Here is a 15,198-nt window from a genome sequence, read left to right on the forward strand (position 1 = left end):
TTCATCATTAATTAAATAAATGTGATACCTATAATAAATGTGCAATATATTAAAACTTTCCATGCTAATGCAAATAGTTCTGTCAGTTGTTTTAAATTAGAGTATAGAGAGGGCATAGCTAAGGTCTTTGTCATAAAATAAAGATGATACATTTTATAATATTTTGGTGGGATTCCATTCTCTTATAAAACTTTGCTTACATTTAGCTTGTTTCTTTTGGATTATGGAAAAGAGATTCTTTGATATTCCCTTTCTGTGCTGAGTCTCTGACAAAGAACATGAAATTCACCATTTTCACTGATCCCTGCACTTATTATTCCTTGTTATTTCTTTTTTATTTTATTTTACTTTTTTTTTTTTTTTTTTTTTTTTGAGACCGAGTCTCACTCTGTTGCCCAGGCTAGAGTGCAGTGGCTCAATCTCGGCTCACTGCAACCTCTGCCTCCCAGGTTCAAGTGATTCTCCTGCCTCGGCCTCCTAGCTGGGATTACAGGCATCTGCTACCACGCCTGGCTACTTTTTGTATTTATTTATTTATTCATTTTTTTGAAACTGAGTATTGCTCTGTTGCCCAGACTGGAGTGCAATGGCATGATCTCAGCCTACTGCAACCTCTGCCTCCCAGGTTCAAGTGATTCTTGTGTCTCAGCCTCCCGAGTAGCTGGGATTATGGGCGCCTGCCACCACACCTGGCTAATTTTTGTATTTTTTGTAGAGATGGGGTTTTGCCATGTTGGTCAGGCTGGTCGGGAACTCCTGACCTCAAGGGATCCTCCCATCTTGGCCTCCCAAAGTGCTGGGTTTACAGGCATAAGCCATCATGCCTAGTCTATTTCATTTTTTTGAGAGAGTCTCACTCTGTCGCCCAGACTGGGGTGCAATGGCATGATCTCAGCCCACTGCAACCTCTGCCTCCCAGGTCCAAGTGATTCTTGTGTCTCAGCCTCCTAAGTAGCTGGGATTATGGGCGCTCGCCACCAAGCCTGGCTAATTTTTATATTTTTTGTAGAGACGGGGTTTTGCCATGTTGGTAAGGCTGGTCTCAAACTCCTGGCCTCAAGTGATCCTCCTGCCTCAGACTTCCAAAGTCCTGGGATTATAGGCATGAGTCACTGGGCCTATTTCTTGTTATTTCTAAGTATTCACTGACAGTTTGGAATGTCAGTCACATGTTTAAATTTTATTTCACAAAACAGTGAGAAATGAACAGTTATTTACATTCATCTCACTATTCTGATAATGCCTTTATAAACAAATGCACAGCCATACCAAGACTAGGAAGTGGTTTCCTATTTATAACTTGTGTCCCTGGAGATAATGATTATTTCTTTGGAAGAGTTCTTTTAAGATTCAGATTTTCATATCTTGCTCTTGCAAAGAGGAGATTAACGATGATGATGATAATGATGATGTGATGATGATGATGAAAGCTAGTAGTGTAAGACTTATGTGCCAGGCACTATTCTAAGTGTGTTATACATATGAACTCATGTAGTCCTCACAACAGCCCTGTGAACTACATGCTATTATTTTTTTTTTTCAGATGAGAAAATTGAGGCATAAAGAAATGAAGTAACCAGCTTAAGGTTGCGCAGTTTGCCTGTGGAAAAGGCGGAACATACAGGCTTGTCAAAATACCTTCCTTAAAATTTGAAACCACATTTGAAACCATCATCTATATTAGACACAGATACGAACATGGCAAAAATCAATGGGTTTTCCAAGATACAGCCTATTTTTAAAATATAAGTGTTGCTTTATGCCATCATCTCCATTTTTTTACTTAAAGGGGGACAGTCTATAGATTAGAATATACTTCACTTAATTTTATGTCTTGAAATACATTAATATCTGTTTTTAAAGTTTAGTATGGCCTTAATTTCATATAAAGGAACTTAAACAAATAAATTGCTATTCTGAGAACTTCAAAAGGGAGAGACCATAAGAGATGAACACCTATGGTCAAAACAACAGCAAGTACAATTTTATTTGTCCTGGAAAAAAATGAGATTTTTCTAAATGATTTCTAATATTAAAAATAGTGGTGTGATTTGTGGAAAGTTTAATGTTTCTCAGAAATTACCATATTCTGTTTACAAGAAAATGAACTAGTGTCTAATGAGAGATTTGTATCTAAGGGTGCTATTCAGTTGCTAATTACCCATTTTCTGGCTTCAGTCAGGAAAATAGCTTGCATAAAAGCCAGTGATAGAAAATGTTGCATGACAAATGTGAAGGCAATCAAAGTATCTCTTATGTTATCTTGGTATTCCTTAAAAAAGAAATAGCATATTTTGCTTTTCCTATAGCATATTTTGGTAAGAATTAAATGCACTTTGTGACAAAGATACAAAAGTGCTTAGAAATTCACTCATTTCATTATGCATTTATTTGTTCAACAAATATTTATTAGATGCTGCATGTCAGACATAGCATTGGCCTTAGGGGACACCAAGATAAAGGACATTAGTCTTTTCTGAAGGAATTCAGTAAAGGAGATCTAAAAATTAAGACATGGCAAGGTGACAAGTACCTTGATAAAAATAAAGTGCTAAGAGAACACAAAGTTAGATACCTAATCCAGGCTCAGGGTCATGGAAAACTTTTTATAGTAGTTGCCATGATTTGAGTCCTGAAAGATTAGTAGGAATTAGCCAGGCAAAGGGGGCATTCACTTTAAACAGAACGAGTAGCATGTGCAACAGCTTAGAGGCTTCAGTGAGCATGACCCTTTTGATGAACATAAAGTAATTGGGCAGGGTAAGGGTAGGGAGTGCTGATGAGCAGCGGCAAGAAAAGAGGCTGAAGGTGTAGGCAGGGATTATATCACCAAAGCCCTTTCAATATCCAGATTGCTTGGACTTAATCTGAAGATGAGGAGAAGCCCTTGAAGAATGCCCCCTTGACAGGAAGTGACATGGTCAAATTGGGACTTGGGACAATTACTTGGGGAGCATTGAGAATTATGTGTTGGAGACTGAGCTGTTAAAATAATATGAAGGAGGCTTGAAGGTAACCTGAAATTAAATCATGGTACTGAAGATATGCATTAGTTGGGGTTGGCCAACTGCCATGATAAACTACCCCAAACCTTCATGACTTAATGCAGTAAAGCATTCTTTCTCATCGAGATACAATTTGAAGGTGCACAGAAAAGGAGAATGATTCTATTCTACACTGTCATTTATGGACCCCAAATTCTTCCATCTCTGGTTCCACCATTCCCTTAGGGCTACAGAGTCCTTGAATAGATCCTGTTGTTGCTGAAAGGATTCTGTTGTTGCTGACAGAGGAAACAACTGTCTTTGACTTGCATAATGACCATTTCATGTGGCTCAGTCTGTAACACTGTAATAGGTAGAGAGAAAGAAAGGTAAACTTAAGAGATGCTATGAAAATGGAACGTAGTGACCAACTGGATGTAGAAGTTGCAGAAAAGGGAAGAATATATGTTTTTACTTTGGTTGAGTCACTGGTGGATGGTTGTGCAATCTTTTCATGCAAGCAATATGGTTGTCCCAATGGATACTGGGGGAAAGATGTGAGTTTGAGATGCTTCCCACAGATCTCCACAGGGCTGACTCCCTAACTTTCTTTGAACCTGTGTTAAAATGTCAGCCTAAACAAAATAGCAACACTCTCGCTCTCTCTTTTCTTATTATCCCACTTTATTCTCTTCATAGCACTTCCCACACGTTCTTCATTTTTTGGTTTACTGGTTGTCTCTTCTTACTTGAATGAAAGCTCCATGACAGCAGAGACTTTGTCAGTATTGTTCATTGCTACATCCCTCAGTGCATAGAACAGCATCTTGTACATGATAGGTACTTAATAAATAATTGCGAAGAGTGCGAATGAATCCATATGGAAATGGTCGGTGGAATGAGGCTTTCCAGAGAGTATGGGTGACACGAGAGAAGAAATCAGTCATTGAAAGAAGGAAAGAGATTGGGAAGTAACTAGAGAAAGATGTACTTTTGAGCACATTTTTGTTTGTTGTGTTAGTTTTCAGTCTGGGGAGACTTGGGAAAGAGCCTAAATGGAGGAAGGGGCCAATGACATGGAGTAGGCAAAGAAAACGATGTGGACCAGGTCCTGTAGAAGGTGAGAAGGAACCCAGACTACCGGGGAATGAACTCATAGGACAGGAGAGATGTGTCTTCTACTCAGGGAAAAGCTACACAGTATAATTCAGAGCATTGAACCAAGTGTCAGGCTGATCCGAGTTGGAAGCCAGAGTCTACTACATTCTTGTTATGAAATTTTGCTAGAATACTTAACTGCCCTGATCCTTAATTTTCTCAACAGCAGAAAAGCGATAATGCTTTCCTCATAGAGTTACTGCAAGGCTTAAATGACATAACATGCATTAAGCAAGAATCTTGTGATGGAATTTGTTGATTATTTCTCTAATTTAATTACAGATTTTTAATTATCACTGGTGTCATAAATAAACAAGAGACCCTATTATATTTTTTTTTGTTTTATTTGCTCCGAAGGGATTTGGGATTTCATGGTTTCATGTCCTTTGGAAATCTGAATAAGTTTTGAGGGTTGACATCAAACTTGTTGCCAACAGGCCAAATCTGGCCTGCAGAATTATTTCACTTGGCTCTAACTTTTCTTTTTTCTTTTTAACCTGAAATCCTTAAATGGGACATGCAATATTCCATTTCCAAGTCTACTCCCTCTTGTATTTTGCCTCATCTCTTCACATATTTTCCTAATCTGCTTGGCCCTTGTAGATGACCCATGATCTAGACTGATTTCTACTATGAAATGAATTTTATAGTAATTTCTACTATTGATTTCTACTATAAAATATCTCATACCTTTAATAACTCTCGTGTTGCAAAATCCCCACAGACCATTTTCTGTCTCTCAGCATTTGCCACTGTTGATAAACTTTTGAAACTCCTTTTTTCCTCTATTTCCTGTCACCTTCCTTTTTTGTCTACTCTTTGCAGCAGCTCTGCCTCCTTTGCCCACCATTTCAACGCGATAATTTGTCAGTGTTTTTATTTTAACTCACTGTTCTTCTGGTTGGCTCATGTCTGTGGCTCAACATGTCCAAATTTATATAATAGTCTTTCTCTTCAAACCATTTTCTTCTATTGTGTTACATATCACAATGAAAGCAGTCACCGGAAATCCAAGCCATTCAATCCCCCAAACCGAAACCACTTTCACATCTAAAAATAATAAATATTCAATAACTGGCACAGTACAGGCATTAAATAAGACTGGACAGTGCCCTGTATACCTCACCGTTGCTTCCCAGCTAAAGATCAGCTCTCTACACTCAGTTGCCAAAGCCAGCTCCTACTGCCCCTGTGGTAACATCATTTTACCATGGACTATTCACATTCTAATGTGTTTTCATTTTCCTTGTAGGTAAAATCTCAACCTTGAGTGGCATAGGTCCTTCGTTTATTCTGTCCTGTGCATCCAGCTAGCTACATCTGTAACTGCTCCCAAGGCTCTAAACTTTACCATATTAAATTGTTTGCATTTCCCCAGGTACTACCTACTCTTACCACATGCCCTTGCCCATGCTGGTCTTTCAGCAGAGTGCTCTTCTCCTTCAACTCCGTTTGCATAGCTACCTTTTACTCATTCTTCAAAATTCATTTCAGATATATGCATATCTGAAAGGCCTGCCCTAACTTTCTTCTATCTTAGCAACCAACATCCCCAGTCTAGGTTTGGAACCCCCATGCTGCAAGTATTTTAAAAGTTTGCATTTGTAAGTCATATTTTATTATTGTTATAGCCCAACAAATTATTCTTGCCTGCTGCACAGAAAAAGCAAATACACAGAAACATCAGGTATTATAGTAGAGAAAGAATGTAATCATTATAGGGTGTCAAGCAAATAGGATGGGAGATATTTCTCAAATTCACCTCCTTGAGAACTCAGAGGCTAGGGTTTTTAAGGATAATTTGGTGGGCAGGGGACTAGGGAATGGCTGATTGGTTGGGAATGAACTCATAGGGATGTTGAGACTATCTTCATGTCCTGAGTCAGTTTCTGGCCGACAGGGGTGGGCAACAGGATCTGTGGACCTGTCGAGTCAGTTCTTTGGTGTAGGTCATGGATTCAGGTGGCAAGAGTTGGTCTGCCAGAATGCAAGAGTCTGAAAACGATCTCAAAGACCAGTCTTAGGTTTTACAATAGAGATGAATATACAGGAGCAATTGGGAAAGTTATAAATCTTTTGCCTTCTGGCTATATGATTCCTGAGCACTGAGCAGTTATAGAAAACCAATCTAGGGAACAATGGCTGGTTATTGTTTAACTATGCCTACCTCTTAGCAGAATCAGGCCCCACTACAGTCTTACAAAGATGGTGTCAGTCCCCAGGGATCAGTTTGGGAAAGGGACTATGATCATCCTTGCTTCAAAGTTAAACTATAAGCTAAATTCTTCCTATAGTTAGTTTAACCTGTGCTCAGGCATGAGCAAGGGCAGTTAGCTTGTGAGGTGAAGAGCAAGATGGAGCCAGTTTATGTTAGATTTCTCTCACTGTTACAAATTTTTTTAAAGGCAGTTCGTGTCTTGTCTATCAATGGAATAGCTTGACATAGAATGTTCATTGCAATCTGGTAAAATACTTTCCTGTGGAAGAAACACACCCATAAAATGAGAAGGTACGGAGGAGGAAAGTATTGTAAATCAACATAAAATTAACATTCATTGACAGAAGGAAAGGAAGTAACAGCTGGGTAAACAAACAGCTGCTCAAAGAGACAGAAAAATGACAGTAAGCAGCCGTGAACATGGAAAATGGTCCCCAAATATTAGAAAAGCAAGTAAATAATATGAGGAAATGAATTAACCCATTGGAAAATTGCTGAAGCATTTGAATTAGAAGTAAATAAAGGAAGTGTTCAAATTAAAGTTATTATACAGAAAAAAGTAGAATAAATATTCTGTGTAAAAAAAGTGGACTTTTAAAATGCAATATGCTTAGTAGATAATTAACTTGAAAATTTATATGACTTATTTTTTATAAATGTGTTTTATACTGCACAGACATTATAATAATATTTAAAAATCAAAAGAATAAAAGTACTCCATTATCCTCATTTATCATTGTGTTAAAAATAGTAAATTAGGGCCAGGTGCAGTGGCTCATGCCTGTAATCCCAGCACTTTGGGAGGCCGAGGTGTGTGGATCACCTGCGGTCAGGAGTTCAAGATCAGCCTGGCCAACTTGGCGAAACCCCGTCTCTACTAAAAATACAAAATTAGCTGGGCATGGTGGCAGGCGCCTGAAGTCCCAGCTACTCGGGAGGCTGATGCAGGAGAAGCACTTGGACCCGGGAGGTGGAGGTTGCAGTGAACCAAGATCGCACCACTGCACTCCAGTCTGGGTGACAGAGCGAGCAAGACACCATCTCAAAAAAAAGAAAAAAGTAAATTAGAAAATCACAATTGGTTTACTTTGCATTTATAGGATTACTAAAGAGCCTAAGCTTTTAAAAGGACGTATTTAATAACACAAGTAACATACATATATTCACCTTCTAAAAAATTAAAATCATTACAGATAAGGCTTTGGCCCTGTGAAATACGTATTTGATCTTCAACCTATTTCATCACATACAACCCCTAAAATCCTTAGAATCTCTGCAAGGTGATGTATTTTGTATGCTAATGATTAGCCAATTATTAGCATGCAATCATGGTTGACAGCCCCTAGGTAGCTTCAGGCTGGGAGCTGATCACAGGAAAGACCAAGGTATGATTAGAGGATTGAGACTTTTAGCCCATTCCCCAGTCTCTAGGGAGGAGAGAGAGGCCGAAGGTTGAGGTGATCACCAATGGCCAGTGGTTCAATCAATCGTGGCTATGTAATGAAGCCTCCATAAAAACCTAATGGGACAGGGTTTGAAGAGCTTCTGGATAGCTGAACATGTGAAAGTTCCTGGAGGGGTTGCACACTCCTTCCTCGATACATTGCCCTGTGCATCTCTCTCCCTCTATATCCTTTGTAATGTTAAAAGGAAAACTTTAGACAAATTAAATTTAACCGAGTGTAATTGAGTAAAGACTCATGAATCAGGCAGCCCCTAGAATCAGAAATGGTTCAGAGCAACTCCATGCTGCTGTGTTTTCTGAGAGAATTTATGGTCAGAAAAAGGAAAGTGACATGCAGAAAGTTGAGCTGAGGTACAGAAACAGCATGATTGGTTACGGCTTGGTGTTTGTCTTACTCGAACACAGCTGGAACGGTTGGCCACCTTTGGCTGAAACTTGGTGATTGGTACAAGAGTAGGTTATGGTCTGTTTACACATCCTGTTAAGTTACAGTTCACTGTGTATACAGAAATCTTTAGGCTGAACCTAAAATATGTAAAGAGGCAGCTTTAGACTAAACTTCATTTAGCAGTAATACTCTTTATAATAAACCAGTAAATGTGAATGTTTGCCTGAGATTTGTGAGTTGCTTTAGCAAATTAATCCAAAGTAAAGAAGAGATTGAAGGAACCTCAATGTGAAGCCGGCTGGTCAGAAGTTCTGGAGGCCCAGACTTGCAACTGACGTCCAAGGGGTTGAGGGGTGTCTTGTGGGATCTGACTCTATCTCTAGGTAGATAATGTTGGAATTGAATTGGAGGACCCCCAGCTGGTGTCCGCTGTAAATTGCTTGTTCGATGTGTGGGGGAAGAAACCCACACATAGGTCACAGAAGTTTTCTGTGTTGATTGGTGTTGAGTGATAGAACAGAAAAATCACTTTGAATTTGTTTTTTCTACACAGAGACCCTTAGCACTACCTCCATACCACTGCTCTCCCTGGGGGTAACCATTGTTTTCAGTTTTATGTGTATCTCCAACATTCTCCCATGCACTTACATATGTATATGTAACTATAGAAAATTTTTATCTTTATCTTTTATGATATGTATATATGATAATCCACTATACAAATTGCAGTAGTAATTCTGCAACTTCTTCATGTTTCTATATAACATTTGTCTTGGAAATATTTCCATTTCAATGTAAATTAGAGTTGTGTCATTTAAAAAAATTGCCATGTATCATAATATGGATATAATGTAATTTATTTGGCATTCTACTAGTGATGGCATTTAGGTGATTCCTAATCTGCATCCTCCAGCAAACATTCATGGATATTTACTTAGTGCCATGTGCCAGGCACCTTTCTTGGTTGAGAGGATTTAATAGTAAACAAAATAATCCTTCTTGTGAACATGTAAGAGGAGACAAACATAAATGAAGGCATGTATATGTAATAAAACATTATGTATGATAAAAGAAATACAACAGAGACGGTGAAGATGTATATGTAAAATACATCTTAGAAAGAAAATACAAAAAATACAATAGAGATGTTGTAAAAAACATAGAGAAAGAAAACAAAGATGAGAGAGTAGGTGTCAGTAAAGGCTTCTATGAAGAGCTTTCATTTGAGCCAAGACCTGAAAGAAGTGATGGATGGTGCCCTGCAAATATGAAAGGCACCAGCTGAGAACTGGAAATGCAGGGTCAGTAGGTGTGCATATTTGAAATGCAAAATCACTTTCCCAGCTGTCAGTAGCAACTCATACTCCCATTTGAAGCATAAAAGTGTACTGTGTCTCACAGGTTTCTTTGTTATTATCAATTTCCTTAATTTGTACCAGTCAGATGTGTGGAAAACTGTTAATTTCCTATATAGTTTTGTCATAACTTGAATGCTAGTGAGGTTGTGCTTATTTTAATATGCATATTGGCCCTTTGAATTTCCTCATCTCGGACTTGGCAGTTCTACATCGTTGTTCATTTATCCATTGTGATATTTGCAAGTTTGTTATTACTTTTTATGGTTTGTGTTCTGGATACTACTGTCTTGTTATATGGTGCTATTTGCCATATTTGTTACTGATTTTTATCATTTGTATCCTGGATACTAATCCCTTGTCATGTATGTTGTAAATATTTTCAACCCAATCTGCTGCTTGTCTCTTTAAAAATATGTTTGTGGAAGACTTTCATTATAAAGCTGTCATGTTTAACAATCTTTTATGGATTTTTGCTAAGGAATTGCCTCATGTTTACATTGTCTTTTGTGTCCTAAAGGTCTTAAAGACATTTTCTTATATTTTCTTCTAATTTTATGGTATATGATTATTCCATCTGGAGCTTAATTTTTGGGACAGTGTGAGGTAGGAATTTATCTTATTTTCTATTATTGGCTAGCCAGTAGACCCAGTACAATGTATGGAATAGTAGATTTTTATGAATTGGTTTGAAATGTTACTTTTAGCATAAAGGAAATCTCCAAAAATGCTTAGGTACATTTTAAGACTCATTCTCCTGTTTCATCATACCTGGTTTATTTTTGCGTGAGTTCCATAGTGTTTTTATTATTATAGTTTTATAATCAGTTTTGACATTGGTAAGTTAAGTTTTCTGTTATTCTTTTGTCCAAAATTATTGTCAGTATACATACTAATTTATACCTCCCATATGATGTTTAGAATTATCTTAATGATAAGTTAAATATGAAGTAAAATCAAATTTTACTTCAAAATAATGTTGGGATTTTTGTAGAGATTGCGTTTGAACCTACAAATTTATACGGGGAGACATCTTTCAGTGTTCATTATTGTCCCCATAAAAATGTTGTATTTATTTTTAGCCTTGTTTCAAAGTGTTTGGGGGCTTTGTTGCTATTAACAATGAAATTTTTGTTTTGTTGTATTATTTTAATATATGATTCCTGCTGTATAGGGAAGCTAAGACTCTATTGATTCCAATAAATATTTTTTTCAGTTGATTCTTTTGTATATTCTAGATAGGTAATTATAGCATCTTCAACTAGTGACAGATTTCCCCTTATATACATAATTGAAATATGTTTTTAAAAATTTTTTCTAGTGCAGTGTGTGTGTGTATTTTTATGTCGTTGACTTCTGTTTTTTTTTTTTTTTTTTGAAACGGAGTCTCACTCTGTCGCCCAGGCTGGAGTGTAGTGGAGCAATCTCGGCTCACTGCAAACTCCGCCTCCCGGGTTCACGCCATTCTCCTGCCTCAGTCTCCCGAGTAGCTGGGACTACAGGCACCCACCAGCATGCCCGGCCAATTTTTTTTTTTTTTTTGGTATTTTTAGTAGAGAGAGGGTTTCACTGTGGTCTCGATCTCTTGACCTTGTGATCTGCCCACCTCGGCCTCCCAAAGTGCTGGGATTACAGGTGTGAGCCACTGTGCCCAGCAGACTTCTCATTTTTTTTTTACATTTTTGATCAGTGTGACCCATATGATGATAATTGTTTTATTATTGCTTTTTCTTTTGTAACATGATGTTTGGTTTTTGTTTTTTTTTTGAGACAGAGCCTTGGTCTGTCGCCAAAGCTGGAGTGCAGTGGCACGATCTTGGCTCACTGCAACCTCCCCCTCCTGGGTTCAAGCGATTCTTCTGCCTCAGTCTCCTGAGCTGGGACTACAGGCACCGGCCACCACACCCGGCTAATTTTTGTATTTTTAGTAAAGATGGGATTTCACCATATTGGCCAGGCTGGTCTCGAACTCCTGACCTCATGATCTGCCCACATTGGCCTCTCAAAGTGCTGGGATTGTAGGCATGAGGCACTGTGCCTGGCTAGAAATTTTCTATTTTATGTGTTTTAAATAATATATTTTAAAATTGAAAACTCACTATGATTGTGGACTTGTGAATTTCTATCTGTAGTTTTTATTGGTTTAACTATATATATTTTTAAAAGCTATCATGCTAGGTATTTAAAGTTTCTTGACTATTATTATTTTGGTAGTCTTGTGAACTTGGTCAACAAAAATTGTCTTATCTTTTTTATAATTTTAAACATTAAATTTCTGTTTTTACCAAAATAATACACATACGTGGAAAAATTAACTCATATGACAAAGTTCAAAATGAAAACCAGCAATCTCCTGTCTCAGACCCCCCCCCCAACTTCTCCAAGTTATGTTCCAAGAATCTATACCTTTCAACTTCTTCAGCTGTTTTTTTTTCTTGTCACATGTGAAAACAACATGCTTAATTACAATTCTTAAAATTTCAGCTTGTCTGTTGATCTCTTATGGAAAAATAGACTGAGTTCTCTTCATGTGCTCCTCACAGCACGGCTGACTACCTTATACACTTATACTTTCTTGACCTCTCAATCCAGATATATCACAATCAAATCAATAGTCAGTGTCTACCTAAGTGTAGTTCACATCTGAGATAAAAAGTTTATTACAGGAATTGACAGCCTGTCCACATTTAAATTTTCTCCCAGAGCACATAAAGCCCTTCCATGCAGCGGTCGTGAATCCATCTCTAGAATCCTTTGAAAGTGCAGCTCTTCCATCTCTGCTGCACATTGGTTTATCTGGGGCACTGTTTGTTTCTGTTGAGACGTTCATCTGGAGCTGTATTTTTCTCTTACTTGAACCTGATTGATGGCTTTCTAGGCCTACTGTATAGCTATATTTCTGGAGCTTTCCTTTACCCAAATCCACCTTTTGTTATATTTTTTAAATTGCCAGCAGCACTTTCTTATTACCTAAATGCTTTTTCTTTTTATATCATCCTAGTCCAGATGTGGTAGCCATGAGCATGAGTAAACAAACTAATTATAGATGTTTAAGAGTTTTCCTCTGCCCCTTGAATGTGAGTCCCTCTGCTCTGACTCTTGTGTTGGACACTATCCATCAGTGTCTTCTGAGCTTGCCTGCGTGTTCTTGTTTGGTGACTGGAAGCTCTATGCAGAGACTGTACCTACCAACAGGTGGGTTTTACTCTGGGTTGAGAAGGTGGCAATGTTGCTTTCTCTTGGGCGGTTCCCAAATGTTACTGCTTGTAGGTCTTCTCCTTGGGCTACTCAGTGTCAGTATTCCACTTGGGAACTATAGGCCTGACTGCTGATATTGTATGAGTTGAGAATTCCATTTCCCTGGGATGAGCCAGCTTTCTGGACACATACCCACTTTTCCTGCCTGGAAACTGACACCTCCTTCCATATACACGGTGATAATTGATCAGTGCAGGATTTTAGAGTTCAGCCCACCTGGGTGTCTCTGCTACCCCATAATCCGAACAATAACCTTGCTGATTGCTGTTAGACACCACTTTCGCTAGTATCTCCTGCCTCCAGGCATAGGGCACTGCTACTGCTGCCTTTTAGAGGAATGCTCAACAAGTTACTTCATGCTCTGGTTTCCTTTGGTAAGCTGTCTGTTTTTTTGAGGTAACCTAGATTCAGGATCCACTGAGGTTTGCTTTCTTTCTTATTTTCAGAATGGAGGTGGACTTTTCAAAAATGATTTTCCCCTATTTCTAGAGATTTGTCATAGGAGGTGAGAGCTGGACCCTCACTCTTTATTGTGTTTCTTTCTATTCTGTTAATATTCCCTTTTGTATTCAGTTTGCATCTTGTAACTGTAACCAAATGCTTTAACATTTTTAATTGAAATTCCTTCTAGATTAATTGTCTATTTTCATATCAATGTATCAATATATTCAGACACTACAGTTTATTGATACCGATTTATGTTTGTCATATTTGCTGTAAATATTTCTTGGAGTAATTCCCTTTTTACTTTAGTTATCTTATTCTTCATGGTAATGAAATTTCACATCATGACATAATCAATGTTGTCAATATTTTCCTTTGTTGAAATATATTTTGCAAATGTCTGATAAGTTCGATTTTTTTTTAGTTTTTTTGTAGCATAGATTTTACTGAATATTTACTCATAATTTATTGAGATGGTTGCCCAGGCTGGTCTCGAATTCCTGGCCTCAAGTGATCCTCCCACCTCAGCTGCCTAAAGTGCTAGGATTGTAGACCTGAGTCGCTTTGCCGGCTAGATTTTAAATATCTATCTTACTTATCTTAAAATTATTTAGTAATTGTCTTGTGAAGTATGAATCTGTTCCCTCTCAGATTTCCAAATTGTTAGCTAACTATCTCAATATTGTTTATTAAGTAATTAGAAAAATCTTATTGGTTTTTCCCCCATTATCACATATTCAATTCCTTTGTAAAATGTGGTACACTTTTGTGCTTTCTACTCTGTTTTTGTTTTTCCTTTTATGCTCATATTGATTATAAATTAATCATTTCTATTTTAATAATATATGGGCTGATCTTACTTCATTTTTATTCTTAATTCATAGGCTGGTCTGATTTCTTTTTTATGTTTAAAAATTATTGTTTAGTAGTTTTCTATTCATATAGTACACAAATATTCTGAGCTAGGTTATAAAAATTAAAGGATGAATAGGACTCATCCTTTGTTTTCAAGGAGTACATAGTCTTAAAGAGTATGAGCAATTATTATTCAGGAATTCAAAGAAGACTTTTGAAAGCTTAAGTTGGAAGGAAGGAATAAGCCTAATAAAGGAAATCTTAAGTTGGGTCTTGATTTATAGACACAGCTTCACCAGGGCAGTGACTAGATCAGCAAAAATGAATCTATATATGCAATAAAAGTTGTGGACAGGTACACACACAGGGATGGCTGAGGCATAGGGTGAGGACATGAGGAGTAGCTGAGTATGAGGCTGGAGAGACAAACTGGAGCACCCCTCTTTTCTTATTCCAGCTGAATTTTGCGATAATGTAATAAAATTCAATACCAGCCCCATTAAACTCTTGATCAGGATATTATTAAACATATTCAGTGTACCATAACAATTATTGAATTGAATTGAATTCTTAAATAATAATGTCATTTGTCACAGAATGGGAGAGGTAAAAATAATAACAGTGTCAATAAAATTAGGACTGTAGTAAATTCAAGCTGTGTGTTCATTTTCAAAGTGAAAACTCAGAGAGGGAAAGCTCCTCCCTTCAAGACTAATCAGTTGGCTTTAAGACAGGAAACAGAAAATCAATCATCCTGACTTTATTGAAGCAGCATGTAATTCTCCACTAGTATGTAGTCCACTACAGAGACGGGGATCAGTTCCATCAGCCAGCAGGGCCCTGTGAAATGGGAGCCGTTCTGTACAGGAATAAGGAGGGAATGGAAGCAAGCAAGGAAAGCAATAGAGGTATCCTAACTGCTCTAGAAGGTTGATGGTGAAATGACAGAACGAGAATGTAGCACTGGGAACAGTGTGAGCATATTAAGAAGAGTGTTTTTAAGTTCTAACCTGCTTTTGTAATCATTTCACAGTGTATGTGTATATCAAAACACCACATTGCACACCTTAAAT

At 37.6% G+C, this 15,198-nt stretch overlaps 1 protein-coding gene across 3 annotated transcripts in view; it reads left to right on the top strand.

The window, feature by feature from the left end:
- LOC105492107 (ST8 alpha-N-acetyl-neuraminide alpha-2,8-sialyltransferase 1) overlaps positions 1 to 15,198 on the top strand; it is a 144,738-nt gene that overhangs the window by 118,668 nt on the left and 10,872 nt on the right. The window lies entirely within an intron of this gene.

Source organism: Macaca nemestrina, chromosome 10, assembly GCF_043159975.1.
Source record: "Macaca nemestrina isolate mMacNem1 chromosome 10, mMacNem.hap1, whole genome shotgun sequence".
NCBI lineage: Eukaryota > Metazoa > Chordata > Mammalia > Primates > Cercopithecidae > Macaca > Macaca nemestrina.